The following is a 21,492-nucleotide window of genomic DNA, read 5'->3' as shown; positions in this document are numbered from 1 at the left end:
AAAGAAAAAGAAGCTCCTCTTCCATGGCGATGTTATAAAGACCTCACCTGAAGTGGATGCCTCTCATGATCTGCCCCTCTCCCCCCGTCACCTTCAGGATGATAACCAGGGTCAGATTTTATCTCAGCCTAAATCAGGAAGTCAAGTCTTGCTCTAAAAAGAAAGACTTCATACAAAAGAGAAAGAAGACTTCCCTCTGTCAAATGAGTTAGATCCACCATTGACCTTCTCTTATTCCCTGGTCACCCATTTCTCTCCAACAAAGACAAGCACTCTTTTTTTTTTTTTTTTTTTTTTTTTTTTAAATATTTTATTTATTTATTTGACAGAGAGAGATTACATGTAGGCAGAGAGGCAGGCAGAGAGAGAGAGGAGGAAGCAGGCTCCCTGCTGAGCAGAGAGCCCGATGCGGGACTCGATCCCAGGACTCTGGGATCATGTCCCGAGCTGAAGGCAGTGGCTTAACCCACTGAGCCACCCAGGCGCCCCAAAGACAAGCACTCTTAAGTCAGAAGACACACTATAGGCACTGATACATCCTTAGTCTTGGTGGTTTACAATCTTCTAAATAGGAAGCTGAAAGAGTTGCAGTTCTAGGTGGTAAAGTAGATTGCTTCAGTTTGAAAGCAATCTCATTTCCACCATTTAACCAATGATACGTTCATGTACCTGCACACTTGTATTTTTTTATTCAAATGTTTAATGGGTTATCAACTAAAAGTCCTCTGTAGAGAACAAATACAGCAGAAAAACCCAAATAATGGTAGTTGAAATACTTGCTTATTTCTCCCTCACACAAGGATGCCTGGAGCAGTCACTCTAGGGTTGAAATGGTAGCTTCCAACTTTCCTCAGGGATCCAACTGTTTATTTGCTCTGTCTTCTTCAGTGAATGGCTTCCATCCTTGAGGTGTGTCAAAACCCAAGAGTCTGCAGAAGTGCCACATCCAAGCCCCGTTCCAGGCAGGTAGCACAAGTGTTGTTGGAAAACAATAGAACACTCGTCTTGACTGGGTCAGCTCCTCGAAATAACTTTCCAACTTCCCTATGACACTTCCACTTGAATCTTTGGCCCAAAGTTCATATTATTATGGCCTCACCAGCCGCATAGGAAGTCGGGAGATGTCGCTGTTTATCTGAGTGCCTGTCACACTGAACAATTCCAGTTTGGGTGGGATGGATATCGGATAACAAGGAAGAATCTCTAACACAAATAAGCAGCCTTTCTTCACGCAACAGATGCCGAACCCTCCCCGATGTGTAAGGTGAAGGAGGAAGTAAGGAAGACAAACACAGCACAGAGCCCGGGTCTCAACAGTCTGATGGGGGAAACAGGTGAACAAAAATGGAAAGTGGGAAATGGGATCTCGTGGCTAGGGATAGTAAGTCTTGAACTTAACTGGGGCAGAGAAGAGGAGGTGAGACTGGAGAGGTGGGCAAGGCACATACCCCCAAGGGCTTAAGGCCACCTTCAGGTATTCCAGTGTTATAATAGGTGGAGGAGACCCACCGAACAGAAGTGCCGTGGCCAGCCACTGTCCTCTGCTGACCAGCTGTCCTTCGCCCTCTTTCTCACAACAGCATGAGGATATCCTTTGTAGAAAACACTTGTCTTTTAGTATCAGCTCAAATGGTTTAGGTGAATGCCCCCTTCCCTGTCCCATGGCTCATAGATAGTCAAGAGATCAAGCCCTGTTCAACCACCATAGTCTCTTCCCCTGGGCACAGGAATGTGTCCTGAGTTAATCCAATGGGATTAGTTCTTCCAGTTTTGTTGAAACTGTGTGTATTGCTTGGTGCAGGAGGGGATTTCTGCTAGGGCCACCAGGCAGGGAGAATAAAAGCCTGGACAGAACTCAGCTGATAGCAAAAATAATATGGAAGAAAGCTGAGCTGAGAGGTGGCGAGGGGCCAGGGTTTGCTCAAAATGCTTGAGTCCTGAGTTCTGGAACTCTTGAGTTCTGCAGCTCTGTGAACCCATAAAACCCTCTTTTGCTTGAGCCAGCTGAGTTGTTTCTGCATTTGCAACAAGAGTTTTGCCAGATAGGGGCGTTATATAGAACAAGCCTTCTCAAAAAAAAAAAAAAAAAAATACAGTGTATGCAACAGGTGACACCATCAGGACACACTGAAAAGTGGGGTGAGTGATTGCCTGATTGGCTGGGACCATCCAGGTTTTAGCCTTGGAAGTCCCACATCCTCAGTCTCTGGCAAATCCTGGCAGTTTGTGGCTATCAGGTAAAATTCATGTTAAGAGAAGATCACTGGAGCAATGGGGGCCATCTTCAAATATCTGAAATATTCTCACATGTATGAGAAAAAGAGATGATTCTATGTGTCCCAAAGAGTAGAGGCAGAAAAACTCAGCAATGTCTGTGGAAATGAGAATATTAACAGACAGATTGTCTTCATTACAAGAACAATCTCTCTAAATACCAGAACAGTCATCTGAGGGTGCATTTGGCCTCCATGGAAGTGGAACCCAGGGCAGTTTTATGTTCTGGCCCCTGACAGGCAGAGCTGGGCATGAACCCTGGCTCTACCCCTCACCAGCTGTGTGGTTTGGGCAAGTTCGTTAGACTTGTTAATCTCCCCCTCCTTATCTGTAAAATGGCGATTATGATAGTACCTACTTCCCTAGGTTATCGTAGGGATTAAATGAAATGAAACCAACTAAGTAAGTCCTCAGTGAGTTTTAGTTGTAAATACTGAGAGGCTAGGGCTGCCCTGTCGGTAATGAGAGCTGGCCAATCCCTTGGTGCAGATGCTCTAGAAGGAGTCAAGGATTGATTCTTCCAAATGAGGAGCCTTAGGATGTCGTTGAAATTTTCTTTCTAGGCAAAGACTCTGTTTTGATTTGATTTCGTATAAAAGATGTTGCTGATAGGGCCATTTCGGAGATGGATGCCTGCGATAATTTTTGACAGACTTTCCTTGTAAAGCTCTTCCGGGCTTCCCTAAAATACATTTTGCTGAGCTTTAAAATGAGTAACATCTATCTGCTTCCAGCTGTCTGGACGTGGGGTTATTTCTGCCCTCAGCCACTTTAATGAAGCTGTTAGAGTGACAAAGTGAGTCACCAGCCAGGGCTCCAGAGGCGGCTTGGGTCAGGGAGACATTTTCCAGCGGACGCCCTGAGAGGAAGCCAGGCGCCCTGGGGGGCCATCCGGCTCCCCCACCTCCCACTGGACCCAGCTCCAGCTAGGCGGCCAGCACAGTGTAGACCAATGCTGTATTGTGGCTGAGAGGACTAAGCACAATCTTTTAATTTCCTTAAAATGTCTGGCATTTTAGAAAAATTTGAGGTTTTGCTTTCGTACAGAAAAGGGAACACATCTTTAATGTACACCTTGATGATTTTTTATAGATGTACATCCCCATGTGACCATTGTTAAAATCAAGACATCAACTATTTTCACCACCTGGAAGATTCCCTTGGACCCTTTCTTCCCAGACATTGCACCCACCACCCCCCGAGGAATCCACTGCTCTCCCTTCTAAAACCGTATGATGATTTTGCCTATTTTTGTTCTTTGTATCAGTGGGATCATAGGGTAAGCCCGCTTTTGTATTTAGCTTCTTTTCATCAGTGTGAGATCTGGGAGATTCACCCACGTTGTCGTGTACGTCAGCAGTTTATTCTTTTATACCTGCATAATCTCTAGGCATACATCTAAGTTATAATTTCCCAAAGTTAACAACTTGACTCTGACACAAATGTAGATGTACCATGTATCAAAGATTTTACTCAACTCATTAATTGTTGACGGAATCAGGAAAACATTAAAAACAGGCTCTGATGAAAATTTGACTTCCTGAGATTTACACTGTCAAGATCAAATGTGTGGGCATTGCTGTGAACAGGAATCATTTTAATTGCTCAGAAGAGGAGACATTTGCATTGCTATTGGTTTTCTGTAACTTCTCTATCTCCCTAGAGCTGTGAAGTCACATCGGCCGTAAAAGGTTTCACCCTCTAAATACTCAGAGACCCCTCAAAGGGTCCCTAGACGACACCCAGCACTATGCCAGGGGGACTCCCAAAGGTCTCTCGGGCTTCTTTCCAAGTCTTATAAAATATTTCCCGATGGTATGAACATGACCTCAATTCATTTATCCATGTGCTTGTGCATGAGTATTTGAGTTCTTCACAGTTTGGAGTTAGGAGTAAAGCTACCATGGGCGGTTTTTGATACATCTTTTTGTGGACACAGGTACTCACTTCTCTTGGGTGGATAATAGGAGAGGAATTGCTGCTTCATAGAAAAGTTGCACGTTTTGCTTTAGGAGACACACCAAATGGTTTTGCACAGCGGCGCTACCACTGTAAGCTCGCCATGAGCATGAGCGCAAACTCCAAGCAACTGGTCCCGCTTCTTCTTCGCTGACACTTGGTGGCACCATGCTTTTTAACCTGAGCTGTTCCTGGGTTATGCAGGTCTCCTCAATTTCTATCACCTAAGCCAGGATTATTTTTACCTTTGTACATGTAAGAACTACTCGGGCTGTTCCTTCAAAGTGTGGATTCAAAGTTCACAGCCCATCTGCAGGAGTTTTGATTTAGTGGTTCTGGGTCAAGCTCAAAAATCTACATTATTAACAAGCACTTCATTACATTGAGCCAGCATCCTGAGAAATGCCAGCTGAAATGAATCTGTGCTGTGTAATCTGTGGGTTGCTGTTGCTGCTCCTTCATGGTGCGGCCTGCCAGAAGAGAGGGTGAGAACCCACATGGGCTCCCAGATTTCCGAATGTGGGCTAATGATGACAGCCACTTGTAATCTCAATTTTCAAAACAATCCTCCAAATTGAGACTCAGGGTTTGCATTTTGCAAATGAGGACACGGAGTTTCTGAGGGTAGATAAAGAAGGAGAAGTAAGGAAATTTGCCTAAGATCTCATGACAGAGGATCAAGGCTTAGAACCAAGAATCGTTGGATCCCTTATCAATGATTTTTCTAATATAACACTGCTTTGGGCATATTTTTGTTTGTTATTTTTATCAGCAGAGGTTTTTTCTCCCCCAGATGCAGTTTTAGATGCAATTTCCACATCCGAAACAGATTGTAATTAAGCTTTTAAGGTAGCAGCTGGGGCCAGCAGCACAGAACCTTACCTGGGTGACCTCTTTGAACCGCGGTGTCCTCCTGTGTTCACCGGTTGTGAGCCTGTGACCCTCCCTGGGCCCTGGGACAAGGGCGTGCAAACCATGGGACCCAGTGCTATCCCCCAGAGGCCCTACACACAGATGTACAATTTATACAGCACTCCATTTTTATTTCTTTAAGAAAATATCCATTCCTACTATCTGGATTCTCTTTCATTTAAACCTGAATATGACCTGCGAGCAAAATAGAATCTGTGGTGCAGGAAAGCCTGTGGCTTGGCAGGACAGCAGCATTCGCAGGACGGAAATCAGATGACCCAGGAGGCACACATTGGGAATGCCAGGGGCAGTGATGTCTCTTGGGGCTTCATCGCTAAAGGCAGGTAGAAGAGGGCAGAAATATGATTCAGAAGAGAATTACCCCCCAAACCGAAATAAATCAATGTTGCACACTGGCGCTCTCTCCTCCTCAGGGAGCAAGCTGTTCTAATTAAAGCCGGAGAGCTCTTCTGGCATTCCGTACCACCCTAGTCTTTCACTGTCCAGATGCGTGACCTTGAGCCAATCATTTTACATCCTTCACCCTTACCGTTCACATCCGTGTAACTGTATCTGGAGCCCGGATCCCAGAGGGCAGGATGAGGATTACATGGGCTGCACAGAGTGTTGTGCCAAGAGAGAGCACCAGGCTAGGGGAGCTACCCCTTTTATTTACTTATTTTTTAAGTATTTATTTATTTATTTATTTGCCAGAGAGCGAGCGAGAGCGCATGCGCACAAGCAGGGGGAATGGCACGCAGAGGGAGAAGCAGGGTCCCTACTGAGCAAGGAACCTGATGAGGGACTCGATCCCATGACCCTGCGATCATGACCTGCGCCATAGGCAGACGCTTAATGAATTGAGCCACGCAGGCATCCCCATGGGAGAAGAACACGTTTCCAGCACTGGCCCCTGCTGAGCCGACTATCCACCCCACAGACCCACCAGCCCTTCAGAGCTATGTTTTGGAAACAGTGGTGTGACTTTCCCCTGCTCTCCTGCTGGGACTGAGATGAGCCCTGCCTCGCTCCACACAAGGCTAGGGGAGGAGGGCAATGACACCACCAGCAGGAGGGACTGGAGAGAAACATATCTGGGCAGTCGATTCTATAAACATCGGAAAATGAGATCACTGTACCATCTATTTCAAGAGCGGGAGCAGCACCCCAGCTAGATCCAGGGTAGGTATCTGGAAAGCTACAATTTTAGCTGACTTCTAACAACAATAATCACTACAATTTATTGCGCTCTCAGAGTGTGCCCAGCACTGTGCTGCACATGGGACCTCATGTATCCTCAGGACAACCCCATGGCATGGGTACCCTTGCTGTGGCAATCTGGAGATGAAGGAACTGGGCCCTGAGGGTTGAAGGACCTTCCCCAGGTCACCCGACCAGGAAGCAGGGCAGCTGGGCTCCCCTGGCCTCACCGGGCAATGCCAGTTGGGGTACAGTTTTGGCGGCTGCAACAGAGGTCCAAATACAGGGGCTTAAAGAATTCATGAGTTAATTTTTCTCTGGCGTCAGTCTTCACGCACTCTTATGACTCCTCCCCACCTGCACGGTGCCTCAGACTCATTGCCACACCCTCATCCCCGGGGCAGGAAGGCAGGGGTGGCGGGGTTGGGGGAGAGGCACTTGGCATCCCTTCTGCTCTGAGAACATTGGCCTGAACTGGGTTATAAGGTCTGGTCTAGCACCGAGGGAGGCATGCAAATGCCTGTGTTAGATTAAACTGTAATGCTGTTACTAAGGTAACAGTAGAGAAGGGAGTTACCGGTGGACAGCTGGCACTCCCAGCCTCAGTCCCTCCATTACTGTGTCTTGTACTGAGAGGTGGTGGACACAGTATGACCAGGACTGTGACCCCTAAGACAAAGCAAGCTCTGCAGAAGCAGACATTTTGCAGGGACCTACCATCAACAGGGGCATAGAGAAGCCATGGACAGACGACTTCTGAGCCATAATCCTGCAGATAGGAGGGCGTCTTGAGTGCCCCCTACACCCAGGATCTCATCTGGGCATGACCCTGAATGTCAGGCCGTATAATGTTGTGTTGAGAAGTGAGGACACTAAGGCTCTGAGAGCTGAAATGACCTGCCTAAATTCACGTGTCTGGTAAGCAGTCAGGTCAAGATTCAGAGTCCCAGCAGTGTCACCCTGAGCAGGTAACTTCTTCGCATCTTTGACTTCCCCGTCTCTAAAGTGGAGAAGAGGGTACCTACCCCCCCCCCCCACCTCCGCCCCCACCCAGGGCTGATGCAAGCCGCCGATGTTCTAAGGTAGCTAATGCACTTGGGAGAAGCTGGGCCCGTAGCAAAAGCCCTCAGCAAATGGTTAGACATTATTGTCATTGTTGTGACATTAGTGCTTGCTTTATCTTTCCCCTCTGTGCACCCTGCATCCAATCCTAATCCCAGTGTGACAGATGCTGTATTAGGGAATCCACAGGCTGGGAATGTCCACAGAGAGACTAGAGTACTTTTGACCCTAAAACATAAACAAAACAAAACAAAAAAAACCCCACCTCAAAAAGAGAAAGAATTTTCTGAATATTGAAAGAAAGGTAGGATTTTAATAGGCAGAGAGAGGAGTGAAGCTGGAGGAAGAAGGCCCTCTAGGGAAGGGGTCAGCTTGGAAAAAGGCACCCAGAGAGGAGGTGGCAAAGTATGTTGTGGGACAGGAAAACGGCATCGGTGAGCGGGAGACCAAAGCTTGGAGCTCATTGAAGGAGGCTGGCCTTTTACCTGAAGGCCATGGGGAGCCCTGAAAGGTTTTGATCATTGCTGTGCCAGGGGAAAATTACCATGGCAACAGCTCTGGGGAAGGACTGGAGGTGGAGAGGCCGGTTCAGCAGCTGGTGCCCCGGTTTAGGTAAGAGGTAATGAGCACCCGAGTTGCAGCTCTGGCTTAGGGAAAGGCGAGGAGGGAACCGAGTAAGGACAATGTGTGCGGGAAGAATGAAAGGATCACAGTAGCTTTGTAGAAAGAAGGAAAGGCAGACGAAGTCGTGAGGCAGGAACGCTTAGCCCGCTGTCTGACGCACCAGCTCCAAAGAATGTCCGCCTCACAGCATATGATGCTATCTGCCTATTGTGGCAAAGAATTTTTTTTTTCCTAGCTGGATCTGCTTAGACCCTGAACTCTATTGTTCACTCACTCATTCACTTGCTCACTTGTTAAGCCACGTGTTCAGTCGGTGAAGAGATCATGTCCGCTTGAGACGACCATTTATATGAGCAAGGAGCAGGGTAGGGTGCTGTTACAGAGGAGCTGACTATAGACTGAATATTTGTGTCCTCCCGAAATTCCCATGGTGAAACCTAATTCCTAACGTGATGGGATTGGGAGTAGGGGCATTTCGAGGGTGATTAGGTCATGAGAGTGGAGCCTTCATGATGGAATTAGTGCCCTCATACAGGAAACCCTAGGGAGATTCCTGGCCCTTCCTCCATGTGCAGACACAGTAAGAAGACGGCTGTCTAGGAACAGGGGAGTGAGCCTCACCAGACACTGAGTCTGCCAGTGCCTTGATCTTAGACTTCCCAGCCTCCACGACAGTGAGAAATACATATCTGCTGTGTATCAGCCACCCAGTCCAGATTATTTTTTATAGCAGCCAAAATTACCGACAGCCTCCAAATACACTATTATAAACAAGCCACATAGTAATGACTCTTTCTCCTGTGAGGTTAGAGGCAGCTCAGGGATGGTATGGGAGCCTACTGCTAATTCCTGTTCTGCCACCTCAGCATGCAGCTTCCATCTCATGACCCTACATGGCTGCTCTGGCTCCTGCCATCATGTCAACACTCAAACCAGCAGAAAAAGGTGGGGGAAGGAAGACTCTTTTCCCCTTTCAGATCATGACCCAGAATGTGAGCACATCACTTCCATCCATGTCCTATTAGCAAGAACTTCTTCACATGACCCCATAACTACAAGAGAGGCTGACAACTGTGCTCCTTAGTTGGGTGTGTATTTACAGAGATTAACTCCCTACCACCATGGGAGAAGGGGAGTATGGTCCCTGCCACTCTGCTCTACCTGCCCCCATCCCAGTGCTTAAGAGAGCTCAGGGAAGGGTGCCTGGGTGGTTCAGTTGGTTAGGCCACTGCCTTCGGCCCGGGTCATGATCTCAGGGTCCTGGGATCGAGTCCTGCATCGGGCTCTCTGCTCAGCGGGGAGCCTGCTTCCCTCTCTCTCTGCCTGCCTCTCTGCCTACTTGTGATCTCTCTCTGTAAAATAAATAAATAAAATCTTAAAAAAAAAAAAGAAAGAAATCTGGCAATAACAATTAAAAAAAAAAAAAGAGCACAGGGAACGAAGAAGAAACAGAATGAATTTGTATTGTGGGTTAATAAAAATATCCTGATAGGTCCTGGGGATACAGAGATGAAATAACAGAGTCTCTAGCATTGAAGGAACTTTTAGTCGATTCTGGGACCTAGACAAATAAAGAGATAAATGCAGGGAATTGCTATGCTAGGGAGATGGCAGCATGTTTGGGCACAGTTTCAACAGTCACAAAGGGGAAAGGCAGCAAAAATCAACCCAGGGTGAGAGCGGTCAGAAAGACTTCATAGAGGACACTGTTCAGCTGAGTCTGGAAAGATGAGTAGATGTTTGCTTGGACAGCCCGGTGAGGAAAGGCGCTCAAGGACAAGACAAGTGCACAAGCACAGTTGGGAGGGTTGAGATATCCCCTGACACGTGCAGGGTCAGGCAGGCACCAGCAGAAGGCTGGGCAAGGCAAGAGAAGGGGCTGGAGGAGGTAGAGAGGGCCAGGTCTGGGGACCCGAGTCTTTACCCCACAGAAAATGGGGGCCCGTTGAGCAAGGAAGAGACATGTGTGGACATAATCACATTTGCATTCTGGATGATCGCTTTGGGCACCCTTTGTGGAGGATGGACCGGTAGTTGGGGGCAAGCAGGAGATAGGAAGCAAAAGTTTCACAGAAGCCTAGTTTTATTAAACCTTGATGACTGACGCACATATATCTTCCAGTTGTCTAATGGACCTCGTAGATAAAGCTAGAAATATTTCCTTTGAAATTAAAGTTACGGTTGAATGTTTTAATACCAAAGTTAATTGATTTTTTTTCCCCTGTCACTAGTTTTTCTTCTAGTGGCCCCATTTCTATGCCCTCTGTTTGCATTGGCCTCTTCTGCTGAAGCTTATAAACTGACATTTAGGGAAGAGTTGTGTGCCCTTGGCCAGGTCACCGCCTTCCGCCCCTCAGCTGCATCATGAGTGTGCTGGAAGGGCGGAACCCCACAGCTCCTTCCAGCCAAAATACTCCATACTATATAGGAAGTCTGTGGCATCTAAACCACTGAAGCTCTGAGAAGTAAGGAATCCAAGGATTAGCAACTGTTTTATTCAGCTGGGAAGAAACTGAGCTCAGAGAGGTTCAGAGGTGAGCCCAAGGTCACCCAGCCCGGACTATCAGCAACAGAAGCAGAGACTGGGACATGGGTCCTTCTCAGTTCAAGTCTTTCCCCGCTAATAGAATCAAGTTTTGTAGCCTCAACGAGAACCTTTTGGCCCTCCAGGCTTCACCGATCCTTCGAGAACATGTTTTCTGGAATGATGCCCCACTAAGGTTTCTTCCAATTCTGAATTTCCATGAGTTACAGGGTTTACATGAGTTACATGAGTTACAGTATGAGTATTTCTTGGTCATTTCTCTCCTAACACTTATCAAACTAGTAATAAATACACAGCAATAAACATTCACCCATTCATTCATTTAATTATTTAAATGAGAATTTTCTGGTTTCATTATAGGCTTCATAAATAACACATTGAAGGATGGCTAGTCCTCCAGCCTTATAATGCTGCACATCATGATAGCGTCCAGCTTTTGACTTACAAATAATGAAGTAAAGAACTTGTTTGAATCTTGGTGGGCATCTTTGATTATTTCCTTAGGAAAATTAAGATAGATTCTAGATGGAGAATTCTCTAGGTGATACCTATTAACCTTCACAATTAACAAGGCCCAGATATAATCTTGACTTTCTGCCACCCTCCCAGTAACACCCCCACATACCCCTTCTGTTTCTTCCTGTTTCTTCCTAGTCTTACTCATCAGTGACACCACATTATACCCAATTACTTAAATCAAAAACCTCCTCGCTGTCTTCAATATCCTTCTTCTGTTCACTTTAGTCAGCCCATTGCATGTTCTGCAGCTCTCCCTGCTGTGCATACCCTAAATCTGTCCATACCGCATCACCTCCAGTATCACCTCCGTGGTCCACACCACCAGCATGTCTCCCAGCACCTGAGATGGCCCCTCACTCCTTCCTTCCATCTCATCCGGATCTGGGATATTCCATTTTCTGCAAGGCAGCCGGAATAAAAGAAAAAATGTTAATCAGTTCATGTCATGAAATCCTATAATGTGCATCAGAGAGATTTAAGAAAAAATAAAACTTTTTTTTAAAAAAAAGATTTTATTTATTGGACAGAGAGAGAGACACTGCCAGAGAGGGAACACAAGCAATGGAAGTGGTAGAGGGAGAAGCAGGCTTCAAGCCCAGCAGGGAGCGACGCAGGGCTCCATCCCAGGACCCTGGGACCATGACCAGAGGCAGATGCTTAACAACTGAGCCATCGGGCGCCCTGAAAAAATAAAATTCTTTACCCTGGCTCCCAGAGACCCCTGCCCATCTTTCTGCCCCCCCCCTCCCCCGCCAATCCCAAGGCAGTCATTTATTCCCTTACTTCTTGTGCAGAACATCAGGGAGAGCCAAAGACGCCCTGCCCCCGCGGAGTTCACGTTCTAGCAGCGGAATCAACGCGGACCTTACGGCGGATGCTGGAGCGGTCCGTGCGGCGGGGCAGGAGAGGTGGCACAGTCAGGCCGTGGGCGGGGCTGACAGGATGCAACCGTAAGCACAGCCATCAGGCAACATTTCGGCAACTCTTGTGACGTTGTGGGGGGGGGCGTGACGTCACACGACGCCGCAGGGGACGCGCTTCCTGGGCCGCGGTATCCACTTCCGAGGGGGCCGCGGCCGGAACGCGAGACCGCTTCTCTGACCTGCCGGATTCTGAAGTCCGGCCCGGAGGGGCCGCAGAGCGTGCGTGCTTTCCAGAGTCCTAAAATAAGGTGGTGTGAAGGCACGGCGGGGCGCTCCTTCGGGCTGCTGGTCGCACCGAAGCCTCGCTCAGCCTCAGAAGGAGGGTCTTCGGAGCTCCGGGGCACCACACGCCCATGGCCACGGCCCTCATCCGCGGCATGCGCGAGGGGAGCGCAGCCACCTGGCTCTGCTACCGGCCGCGAGCGCGCGGGGCAGGAGGACTGCATCTTCCTCGTTCCACACGGAGTCCCCAGCGCCTCGCCCAGGAACTAACGCTCCCTAAGCATCCAGTCACGTGCCCGGAAACAGCCCATCACGCGCACTAAAGTAGCCAGTCACGTGCACTGAAGCGTCCAATCACGTGCACCAAAACATCCAATCACGTGCGCTGAAGCATCCAATCACGTGCGCTAAGGACATGCAGAGACCTGGCTGAGTCCGGGTTGAGCTCCTGGCCTAACGGACCCCACGTCTGAAGCGCTTCGCGACGGTCGTGTATTGACCCTGAAGGAAGGGGTGGTGTGAGAACGAGTCACCGACCCTTTCACGCTCTTCCGCTGAGTCAGGAGCCGTCCAAGTCCGAGGGCCTTTTTGACGGCTCCAACCGACGGAGCCCACCGGAAGCGACCCCGAGTGGCTCCTGAGGCCGGTCACGAACGGCCGCGTAGCTTCTGCCTCACCCCGCGGACTGCGCGCTGCCCCGTGAGAAACGGGACTTCCCCGAGGGGACCGTCCGGAGGGGCCCGGTGCAGCGGCTCCGGCCGGCAGCGCCCCCAGCGTCCCCCTGACCAAGCCGCCTTGGGAGTGGATCCTCGCGTCCGCGGTGGTCCGCCGCCTCCCCCGACTCTCCTCTTCGGAGGCCCTCCCCTCGCGGAGCAGAAGCCGGCCGGCCGCCCGGGGCGCCGCAGTTCCTGACTCCGAATCCACGAGCCTAACGAAAGCGCCGTCGCTGCGCCCGGGGCGCTCGGGGCGACCGGCTCCACGGCACACGGGGCCGGCGCCGGCGCCCCTGCTTCCATGTCTGCGGCCTTGCGGTTGGCCTCCCTTACCTGAGCGCCGGCTTTCCCAGCGCACAGGTTTTGCCTCTTTTGCTTATAACTCTTTCTGGTGTCGCGCAGAGAACATGGCCTACAGCGGTTGCTTAGTAGTTTGGGAGATGAATAAATGAGTTTTCTTTCTTTCTTTCTTTCTTTTTTTTTTTTTTTTTTTTTTTTAAGATTTTACTTATATATTTGACAGACAGAGATCACAAGCAGGCAGAGAGGCAGGCAGAGAGAGGAGGAAGCAGGCTCCCTGCCGAGCAGAGAGCCCGATGCGGGGCTCGATCCCAGGACCCTGGGGTCATGACCTGAGCCAGAGGCAGAGGCTTAACCCCCTGAGCCACCCAGGCGCCCCAATAAATGAGTTTTCAAACATGGACACAGAAGAACCAGCTCTCCGTCTCCTTGTGGCCAAAGCAAGGACAGAATGTGAGGCTCACGCGGTTCCCAGGTGAAAGTCACACCGGACGCCTTCGAAAAGCCTGGAAAAACCTTCATATTTCGGGCACAGTCGACTGCAATCACTTTTTTCTTTTGTCTCCTCCTTTTCCATCACCTTCCTAGGTAGTGAGAGATGTTCCGCGGTTTGAGTGCGGTCTTACCTTGCTCCCTGCCAAGCCTGGAAGATCCTAGAAACTCTTAGGTGCTCCGAACATATTTAGTGAATGAGATCTCCTGGCATCCAAAACCAGAGGGCCGAGCGCTGTGTCCGTGCAAGTAATACAAAACTGAGCTCTTAATTTGGAAAGGAAAAGATCAGCTAATTAATATGCAATGTCAGCAGCCTCATATATTTTATGGTTCAAAACAGAACTGCGTGTCCTTTAGCCCAGCCGATTTCCTGTTTGTTATCACATTAGACCTATTCCAAGGCAGATGGAAAATTTGAAGGACATCTCCAGCCATTAAGACTGGCATAAATCTTTTAGTACTGCATATAAATACATAATACTTTCCATTAACATTTTTTGGAATTAGGATTTACGCAGTTTCTTGATGAGGCAGGAGCTCTTTCACCTGGTAATTCTGCTCCTTTCAGCTGATAACAGGACTCCCCAAATCTATAGTCCTTGGTCTGAATCCCTGTTGATGTGAATCCTGCTTGCAAAGCAGGTTCTGTTCAGAATCCCATACAAAAGTCTTTGTTGGTGTTGTCCTTGACCTTCACTCTGTCTGCATGTTTTTAACATCCATTAATGACAAGAACAATGGTTCTTAGCATCTGAATTGCACCCATCCATGCTCAGAACCTCTGTAATCTTCAGAACGGCACTGAGAAGTAGTACTCGCAACTCCAATTTATATATGGCAGAATGAAGGCACAGGGTGATTGAACACCTGCCCAAGGTCACAGCCCAAAAGTGGCAGAGCCAGGAGTTGAGCTGGTTTGACCCAGTATTCTTCTGGCTCTGCTGGAAGGGATGGAAGGCAAGTTGGCATGCGTAGAGCTCCTCCTTTGTGTTAGATCTGGAGTGGACAATAATCATTTCTTTTGTCATTTCACAGCCACATCATAGAGTACACATTTTTATCCCCATTATACATATCAGAACACTGAGATTCAATGTTATTTATCAGTTTGCCCAAAGTTTAGCAACTACTAATTAGTGAAGCAAAGAGTCACATTCAGTTTTTGAGACTCTGCACACTGCTCTTTTCTCTAAGCAAGAATTTAAATAGTAGCTCTTGAAAGCCTTTTATCTGTGGTCCCTTTGGTGTGGTCCAGCAGATGGTGAACTAACCTGGGAGGCAGAGGTATCCTGTGACCTTGATGAAATAGTTAAACCTTTCTGACTCTCAGCATCTCTACCTGTGAAATGGATTTATAACACTTCCCTTCCCTTACCTGGCCCCCATCAAGACCTTGGGAGGACCAACTTTAGGACTGAATGGATAAATGAACTGTCCCAAACCCTCACTTTACAGATAGAGACTCTAAGGCCTAGATGGGCTGTGCGTCTTCTCCAAGTTGTTCAACAAATTAATAACTAAAACTGTACTAGAACCCCAGTGTATCAGTCAGCTAATGCTTTGTAACAATGGCTGGAGTTCATTGTAACTTAAAACATAACTCTCATGCATGTTTAACTGGATACATGTCAAAGATTTTTATACAACTCATTAAGTAATGAGAGAATAAGTAAGACGTTGAGACCAGTTCAAAGGAGATCTTGAACAGAGGGATATATGGACAATTGGAATGCTGAAATGAATTTTCTGAAAGATGCAAAACAGGTTAATACTCAACAGACCATAAAATTTAAAGTTTGGGGTTATCTTTTCCATAGGACACAAATCCACAGCACAAAATTCATCTGCACTGGTATCCGTTTTCAAGTTAACTTTTGACCCTGCGGAATGGTAAAATAGCATCTTTCACAGGACATCAGTCAAAAGTATAGACGTCTATAGGTCAGAAAATCCCCAGGGGGCTTTCAGCACTCCACCAAAATGACTCCACGTAATCTCTTTTGCTGATTTCTAATTTTCCCGATATAGAAAACCACAGAAATTCCAATAGCTTTCAGTAATAAGCGTTTATTCATCCGTCACGGGTCTGGAGGCTGTGGGATGGCTCTGCTCCACCTCTGTCATTCTGGAGCCCAGACTGAAGGGGGCAGCAGATTTCTGGAGCAAGCTGTGCTCAGAGTGGAGGCCTGGACTTCCAGAGAAGCAAGCTCAAAAGTGCTATATCTCTTAAGGCCTCACCTGGGAAATGGTGTGTTTTCACTTCTGCCCATTTTCCATCAGCCAAAGCAAGTCATAGGAACAAGCCCAACATTAGTGGGAAATGTCGTGCTCCCAAGGATGTGGTGGATAAATATTTGTTGAGCAGTGATCATTCACCTAATTTTCCATCCATATCAAGTTGTGCTAAGATCTGAAAGAAAAAAATGTGGACAGAGAGGCACTATGCAAACACACAGGACTAGGAGTGTTTTAAGTGTAGAGATCAGTTGTGACCACCTGCCCCCTTTTCCAGAAGTGAAAGAAAACTATTTTGGCCAACAAAAGGTTAAGTCTGGAAATGAGCTCATGCTGATGCTTGGTTTCGTGACATAATCTGTCAGTTGTGGTGGGACTCTCATGGAGATATTTTATGCTCACTTGTGGTGTCAAATGCTAGCCCTGAAAGTCTGTTGAAGAACACATTTCTTAAATAGGGCATCGTATAGCCCTTTAGGTTTGCAGAACCATGCCTGGGCGGGGTGGCAGGGGGGATACTGCGGAGCGGTAAAATAGCATCTTTTGTAAGTAAAGTAAAATGACGTAATACTTATGGGCCTGGTATGATTTTGGTCAAAGAATTCTGAGAAATTGTTTAAGTTAAAAGAAGATAACAGCTCTAATATGGCACACACATGATAGATGTCATATAATGATTAATGAATTATTTTGACACGGTGTTTATTCTTGTTTATTTCACAGAAAAGACACCTTATGGTCAACAACCAAAAATGAAGAAGGACATCCGTTGGGGTATCACCCAAGGAGAAAGTTTGACACAAGGGCGGGAGTGACAGATTCACAGAGCTCGGAATTTCCTCCTGGGGTAGGGCTGTGTCCAAGTGTGGCCTCAGTGAAGCCTAGGAAATGGGGAACAGTTTGTGGCCCGAGGTCTCCTCCTCCTCTTAATTCCATTTTTCCTCCTCTTTCTGGCCACCATGGCCTCAAGCCTACTTGCTGTGCTACCATTTATGAATTGCCCCCTCTGGTGGCAGGTGCTGTGCACTACACTCTCCAGAAACTGCTTTTGGGTCACTGGCCTGCTCTCCCAAAACACAAGGGTTTGCAAATCCTGGCTGGAACTTCCACTTATGAAGCCTGTATGAGGTCGTTTGATAAAATTTACAGGGTGCTTCCTTGGAGGAATAAGGCTGATGTAGTCTTTGCAGTTTTTCTTCATCAATTTGTAGCATCAAAAGAAAAGTCAAAACAATGGAATTTTAAATAATGTAGTGTTGTACATGTATTAAGTGAGCTCTTCTTTCTGTAAGCTTCTGAGGAAGTTATCATTATGACTATAAGTTTTAATATTTCAGGCAGAGGTAGTAAAACTGGGAAATCAGGTTCAAAGAGATTAACAATGGTTAGGATAGTAGTAATAGTGTGGCCCCCAGAGGCACCCAGGTGGCTCAGTTGGTTGCAACCAACTCTTGATTTGACTCTGATCATGAGATCAGAGTCATGAGATCAAGTCATGTGTCAAAGTCTGTGCTCAGAGTGGAGTCTGCTCAGGATTTTCTCTCCCTCTCCCTCTGCTCTGCCCCAAACAAATATAAATAAAATCTTAAAAAATAAAAAATAAATAATAATGTGGTCCTCAAATCTACCTGTAATGTGACATTACATCCTTTGGGTCTCTAGAGTTAGCTTTGAACTTCACCACAACCATGTGAGGAAAATATTAGTAACATCTCCATTTTCCTGAAGGAGAAATTGAGTCTAAGAACTGACACGGCTTCTCCAAGGCCAATGGCCATGGTGGGCCAGTGCTGGGACCAAAACATAGACACCAGAATTGTAGCATCTTACGATATTTTCACATTCCCTGAGGAAAATTTCATCTTGCCATGAAAAACTTCCCAGTAATGGGGATAGCACCTTCTGGGCTTTCGAGAAAAATCTGGGTTTGAGTCTTTGCTCAGTTACCATCCTTTGATTTACATACATTCCACACACCTTTGGGCAATCCACACACCTTTTTTTTTTTTTTTTTAAGGACTTTTTTATTTGAGAGAGGGAGAGAGAGAGAGAGAGCATGAACGGGAGGGGAAGAGGGGGAAAGACACTCAAGTAGACTCCACGCTGTGTGCAAAGTCTGACACAGGGCTCAGTCTCAGGATCCTGAGATCTCAGCCTGAGCTGAAACCAAGAGTCAGACACTTAACCCATTGCACTACCCAGGCACCCCAATCCACATAGGTTCTTAACAGTACAGTTGTGTTGAACCTACTTCATTGGGTGGTTGTGACAACTGAATTAGGCAGGGAAGGAAAAGTGCTCAGTACAGGGCCCTGCCACAGGGCATGTGCTCAGCAAGTGGTTGGTATAGCGGTAGCACGGTAAAGGCATCCCTTGGAAGACAATTGGCCAACCGTATTCCAGCGGAGACCAGAGAATGTGGCTAGAGATTGAAACAGATGAACATTTTATAGGTTCGGTTCATGATCCCTTAGTGGAATGTGAAGTCTTTGTGGTGGGTTCATGTTATGGGCCAAATTGGCCTCCCCTACTCCCCCAATTTATATGTGTACTCTCTAACCTCTAGTCCTTCCAGATGTGACTGTATTTGGAGACAGGACCTTTCAACAGGTGAGTCGATGAAAAGGAAGCTGTTCAGACGGCTCTAGTCCAATCTTACTAGTGTCCCTGAAAAGGAGATTTGGACTCACAGATGACAGGGTACGCACACAAAGGGAAAAAACATGTGAAGACACAGTGAGAGGCCAAGGAGCGTGGCCTCAGGGGAAACCAGCCCTGCCAACAGCTTGGTCTTGGATGTCTAACTTCCAGAATTGTGAGAAAATGAGTTTCGGCTCTTTAAGCCACCCTGTCTGTGGGGTTTATTGAAGCAGTGCTAGCAAACTAATACAGGTTGAAATCAGTATCTTATAAAATATGCAACAGCACATATCGGAAGGTATCACCATGTCAGGAGAACGTAATTTTAGTTATATGTCTTGTCATATTATGTGGGATGGGCTGGGATATAAACTGGCAGTCACCAAAGGTGGAACAACATTGGACTTGACACCTGAAACTTTTCTTCTTATCTGATGATAATTAACAGGTAAGTATTCACAATATATCAGTTAGCACGTAGCAAGTACCTCCAAGTGCCAAAGGTTTACAAATGTTATCTTTTTTACTCCTGAAATCTCCCTTCAAGGTAGTTGTCATTCCTATTTTATGGGCGAGACTGAGACTGGTTATTTAACCTGTCCAGGGTCAAACACTTAACATTTTTCAGAGAGAGGATTCTTGCCCAAAGCAGGCTCTCTGAAAATAGGCTTTCCCTATTCGGCATCATTGTGCAGCTACCCATAATCCTCTGCCCAGTTACTTAGCACCCAGGCATCAGCTTCCCTTCTGCAAAGAATTCAGTGATGGAAATTGGGAAGACCTTGGACTAATAGGCTCTGTGCATGTGATTGGCTAAGGGTACAATGGGCCTTTGATGAATGCAGTAAGAACACCGAGCACTTCACCAGTTGGCATGGAGCTTTTCTTCTTGTCACTAAGGTAAACGGAGCATCGCAATGTCTGTGGGGGTGGGTAATGAGGCAAAAAGGTCTAGTCCATCAGGACTGGAAGGAGGTGAGAAAATGGCCCTGGCACTCCTTGTCTGAAGACACCGCGAATAGTGTCTTTGCCCACAGCATCCAGCCTCCCGCACAAGCAGGCTCCGGGCCAGACGCTCTTGAAAGCAGGTACATGGGCTCATTAGCAGGGAAATGGCAGTGGGTAATTGGAATATGTAAATGGCATGGGCAAACAGGGTGTTTTAACAATCAAGACCCAGAGAGAAAGAGCTTAATTTGGTAGAAAGAAAAGAACAGACTGCCCAGGGAGCCAATTACTGGAGCCACAGGATGGATGCTCAGCCTCGGGAACCCACGGTCAGAACACAGGGAGGCCGGGGCATTGGGTGAATTTGTTTCTACCACTAACATGCCAAGTGACCTCTGACCCAGCCCTGCCTTGTTTTTGTTTTTGTTTTTTTTTCCCCCAGGTACCAATTCTTGGGGGCTATCTTTCCTCAATACCTCTGGCCATCATCCTCCCTTGTCTCCAGGATCCCCCACCACTTTCCTTCCAGACCTCAACATCTCAGCTGGGCAATGTCTTGTAGCTCTTCTCATTGAACTTGTTTCTCCCACTCTCAGTCTGCCCCCTACTGAGTCACGAAAAGCCCTTTCTGAAACCACCTGGGACACATCACTGTATGCTTAAAGCACCTCCTGATCCCTAAGTTCATAAGCCTGGCACCTAGGCAAGACTGCGTCACGTGGCCCCCGCTGCATTCATGGGTGCCTCCAAATATCTTGCCCTGGAAGCCTCATGCTTTGTCTTGACTCCCAACCTTTGTGTGTGCTGAGCCTCCCACCTGGCACAGCATTCTCCCAAAGTTACACAACTCACTGCCTAAAAGCACAGACTCCAAATAACCTGGGCTTGAGTCCTATGGCCATTATTTCTTAGCCATGTGACCTTGAGCAGGGTACTTAGGCTTTCTAAGCATCATTTCATCATGGTTAATACAGAGAACAATAACTGTAACGCTAGTTCATAACTTTGTTGCTAGGATTAAATGAGATCATCTATATAGAACACTTAGCTCAGTGCCAGGCACACAGTAAGTACTCAGTAAATCTAAGTAATGATGATGAATGAACATCTATCACGAGTCAGGTCCTTGAAATACAATGATGATACAGAAATGAGTAAATTAATTTGCTTTGTTTATCTCATCTTTTCAACTAAATATGGAAGTAATTATTCAATTTTCTTTTATTCCTCCTCCTGTTTCCCACAGACAGAGCAACTCATGAAACAGGCAGTCAGTAAATGCTTGCTCGAAAGATGAATGAATGAATTCAATAATGTGTGAACTGAATATTTTACCCTGCAATACATGTGTCCCCCACTATCTGAAAGTAGATTGTTCCTATGAAACCTTTGGTAAGCCAAAACTATATAAAGCAAAGAAGCAATTAATTTATACAGGTGTTTTTTTTTTTTTTTTTTTTTTTTTTTTTTTTTTTTTTTTTTTTTAGCATTTCCAGACCATGGGAAAAAACCTCTTAGTCTTTTCTGATACCTTAGGACACATTTGGCTAATGGATGCCCAAAATAAATGGAGATAAAGCACAGATGTTTATAGATGTAGTTCAAAGCTCTGGCACTTTGGTATCAGGATGCTGAGTGTAGTTCCCAGGGAAGGATCAGGGGGGCGCCACTCTTCCCACGCAGGCTGCTTACTGCCTCTATCATGGTTCTCTGCTAAGCAAACATTGAATGGTAATGTCTGCCTGCCTTCCTGCCTTCCTTCCTTTCTCCTTTATTTTGTAAAGGCAAAATTCTCTTGAGATTTCTCTGATAGTGAAAACAGGTCCTCGTGTAGGTCCTTTGTAAAAGTGAGCTGGCATCACATAGACTTTTGAAAAGCTGGGGATACCTGTATAATTAGTCAAAAGAAAAAGAAAAAAAA

At 46.8% G+C, this 21,492-nt stretch overlaps 1 long non-coding RNA gene across 1 annotated transcript; it reads right to left on the bottom strand.

Annotated features, from left to right (window-relative positions):
* Positions 1 to 5,286: 5,286 nt before the first annotated feature.
* On the bottom strand, positions 5,287 to 12,857 carry LOC101671078. Its single transcript, XR_001178037.2, has 3 exons — positions 11,879 to 12,857; positions 11,363 to 11,493; positions 5,287 to 5,479 (listed from the first exon to the last, which is right to left on the bottom strand). It is a non-coding gene; the product is annotated as an uncharacterized LOC101671078 (long non-coding RNA).
* Between the last annotated feature and the right edge of the window lie 8,635 nt (positions 12,858 to 21,492).

The sequence above is a fragment of the Mustela putorius genome, unplaced genomic scaffold (genome assembly GCF_011764305.1).
Source record: "Mustela putorius furo isolate JIRA1106 unplaced genomic scaffold, ASM1176430v1.1 tig00000228_pilon_pilon_pilon, whole genome shotgun sequence".
Lineage (NCBI taxonomy): Eukaryota > Metazoa > Chordata > Mammalia > Carnivora > Mustelidae > Mustela > Mustela putorius.
Note: the sequence above shows the minus strand (reverse complement) of the source record. Positions and strands in the feature narration are given on the sequence as shown.